The 3728-nt window shown below is 39.9% G+C and overlaps 1 pseudogene; it reads left to right on the plus strand.

Annotated features, from left to right (window-relative positions):
- The first annotated feature begins 2565 nt into the window (after positions 1 to 2565).
- Positions 2566 to 3234, plus strand: LOC139704092 (zinc finger protein 709-like; annotated as a pseudogene).
- The last annotated feature ends 494 nt before the right edge of the window (positions 3235 to 3728 follow it).

A 3728-nucleotide genomic window follows, 5' to 3' on the forward strand; every position in this document is an offset into this window, starting at 1 on the left:
ACAACTAACTGAATAAATTCATGAAATGACTACTTATTATTTTTTCTTTTTTTTTGAAGAGGAAATAAAATGTCATTGAGAAATATTCCCTCACAATCCATAAAACCAATTAAGACAAATATCACTATGTTATTATAGACCAAATAAAGTTGATTTAATTTGCAAAACTTCTTAAATGTCTAGAAAAGGAAAGGTACAGAAAGGAAAGTGTCCCTGGGCCAAGACATATTCCAGGCTGAAGATCTGGGCATCACTTCACCCTGTGCCTTTCCAACCCAACTGAGGAAGGTGTGAACCTGCAGGGCTCCTATGTTGGGATGGCAGCATGGGACAGTGGATCAGAAATGAAAATGGGTTTCAGAGACCAAGAAAGCAGGAGCGGGCTGTGGAAATGCCCCTTACGGGGCCTCCAAAAGGTTCTTCTTCCCTTCTGTTCTTTTGCATCTACTAATCTACTGGGACAAGGACCTCATCTGCAGATGAGGACCTCATCTGCAGCTTGGGGCTGCCAAGACCAGACAGGTGCTTTGACAGAAGTCTCCAATCCTATCCATGTGGAAGTCATTTCTGTGCCTTTAAGAATTCTTCTCAGCAGCCCTAGTAAACTAGATTGGGTTCTGGTCTCCTGAAGGCTTTCCAAGCTGGGGAATTTTTCCATAACCCTGTTCTCTTTCTAGGTGGAACTCTAGGGTTGTAGAATTCTGTGCCGGCTCCTAAAGGAGAGAGAGAGAAAAAAATGGATTTTATTCATCTTTGCATATGTAATGCTTTTAAAATTGATTTAATTATTGGCACATATTAAAGTGTATATATTGGGGATGAATTAATGTTATATTTCCATATATACATATGGAGTATATTGGTCACATCCATCCACTCTTCTTCCATTTCTCTTGATCCCTTCCCAGTCCCTAATAATCCCTATTCTACATTAAAGTAATTTTTTAAAAAAAATTCCACATTTGAGAGGGAACATGCCATACTTATAGCTATTTGCTAACACCTGGCAAAAGGTAAGCACTCTGTATATGCTTAAGTTAATACTAATGCATAGTTTATGACATTGAAAGTAAAAGGATCATTAAACACAGTAGACTGTGGTTCTATAAGATGCTAAATATATGTACTTCTGACAATTTTAAAGTGACTCCAATATCCAGGAAACAGTGGGCCATGCATGTAACCCCATCTATTCAAGAAATTGTGATGGAAGAATTTCAGGACAACCTGAGAAATTTAGTTAGACCCTGTCTCAAAAATAAAATAAATATAAAGTGGATCTGGTACAAGAATGTGAAAAATCCTCTTACATTAGGGAGATGTTTAAAGGACCACAGTTATGTATTTGTCCTTCATTGGGGTTATGTTTTTAGCATAATAGTACCAATCACGTAAGAATAAATATAACTTTAAAAGGGTTATTAGAGGCCCCTCGTCCTCTGCTGGAAGTCTCTAGCCACAGTGCGCTGCTGTTCCCATGAGGTCCCCTGTGAGGATGCCATGTGACCACGGAGTCCACAGACGGTTGCTCTGCCTCTGAACTTCCCTTGGAGCTGAGAGGGCTGCTCCTCCTCCATCTGCTGAGTGTCACTGACTTGGGCTCTGTCTAGCACAGCTCAGAATCCATCTCCAGGACTGTGTCTTCTCTGTTGTATGAGGCCCAAGTGGCTCTGGCTGAGATCTGTCTCCCTGTGAACTGCAGCTGCTATGAGATCCACAGGAAGGAAGTCAGGACTCCCCAGAAGGCAGGAAATGACCTCAGTGGCCTTTGAAGATGTGGCTGTGAACTTCACCCAGGAGGAGTGGGCTTTGCTGGATCCTTCCCAGAAGAATCTCCACAGAGATGTGATGCAGGAAGTCCTTAGAAACCTGGCTTCTGTAGGAGTCAGATGGGAAAGCCAGAACATTGATGATCACAACACAAACTCCTGGAGAGATCTAAGGCACATCATACCTCATTCTATAAGCAATCCATATGAGAAAAAAAGAGTGTGAAGGGAAGCCTTATGAATGTAAACAAAACAGAACATTTTTAATTTCTCTCACAAGTGTTCAAAGACAACTGACAACATACACTATAAATGAACCTTATGAATGTCTGACATGTGGAAAAGAGTTCAGTTGTTCCAAGTGTGTTAAAAAATATGTACAATCTCATAATGCAGAGTTGTCCTATGGATGTAAGGAATATGGGAAAGCCTTCACTAGCTCAAAATACCTTCAGATACACATACGAACTCATACTGGAGAGATGCCTTACAGATGTAAACAATGTGGAAAAGACTTCACTCATCCCTCTTCCCTTCAAATACATAAACAAACTCATGCTGGAGAGAGGCCCTATCAGTGTGAACAATGTGGGAGAACCTTCACTACTTCTTCTTATCTTCACCAACATGAACAATCTCACACTGGAGAGAAGCCTTATAGAAGTAAACAATGTGGGACAGGCTTTGCTATATATAGTCAGCTTCATTCACATGAATGGACTCATACTGGAGAGAAGCCCATGAATGTAAACAATGTGGAAAAGTCTTCAATAAGTCAAATTACCTTCAAAAACACATGCAAACTCATACTTGGGAGAAACATTACACAAGTGAACAATGTGGGAAAGCCTTCACTAGTTCTTCTCACCTTCAAATACATAAACAATTGCATACTGGGGAGAAACATTTTGGATGTAAACAATGTGGGAAAGCCTTCACTTGTTACAATACCCTTCAAAAACATGAAAGAACTCATAGTGGAGAAAAGCCCTATAAATGTGGGAAAGCCTTCACTACTTCTAATTATCTTCATGTACATGAACAAATACATACTGGAGAGAAGCCTTATAGATGTGAACAATGTGGAGAAGGCTTTGCTTCATCCAGTCAGCTTCACTCACATCAACCAATCCATACAGGAAAGAACCCATATAAATGTAAACAATGTGGTAAAACCTGAAATACATCCTATTACCTTCAAGTGCATAAAAAAACTCATACTGGGGAGAGGCCCTATGAATGTAAGCAATATGGGAAAACCTTCATTAGGTCCTCTGTTCTTCACACACATGAACAAACTCATAGTGGAAAGAAGCCCTATCAATGTGAACAATATGAGAAAGCCTTCAAGTGTTTTGCTTATCTTCAGAGAAATAAAAGAATTCGTACTGGAGAGAAGCCCTATGAATGTAAACAATGTGGGAAAGCCTTTGGTAGTTCACATCACCTTCATGTACATGAATGATGTCATACTGGGGAGAAGTCTTACAAATGTAGGCAGTGTGGAAAAGCCTTAACTAGTTCTAGTAATCTTCACATACTAAACGAACTCATACTGGAGAGAAGCCCTATCAATGTGAACAATGTGGGAAAGCCTTCGCTACTTGTGCTTACCTTCACATACATGAACAATTACGTACTGGAGAGAAGCCTTATAGATGTAAGCAATGTGGGAGAGCCTTTGATTCATAGCCAGATTACTTCGCTCACATGAACAGTGCCATATGGGAAAGAATCCCTGTGAATGTGCAGAATGTGGAAAATCCTTCAATAGTTCCTATTATGTTCAAATACACAAACAAATTCATAGAGGAGAGAAGCCCTATGAATGTAAACAATGTGGGAAAGCCTTCATTCATTCATTTTCCTATCGAATACATAAGCAAACTCATACTGGAGAGAAACCCTATGAATGCAAACAATGTGGGAAAGCCTTCTTTAGGTCCACTCACCTTCACT

This window comes from Marmota flaviventris, unplaced genomic scaffold (genome assembly GCF_047511675.1).
Source record: "Marmota flaviventris isolate mMarFla1 unplaced genomic scaffold, mMarFla1.hap1 Scaffold_240, whole genome shotgun sequence".
In the NCBI taxonomy this organism is placed as follows: domain Eukaryota; kingdom Metazoa; phylum Chordata; class Mammalia; order Rodentia; family Sciuridae; genus Marmota; species Marmota flaviventris.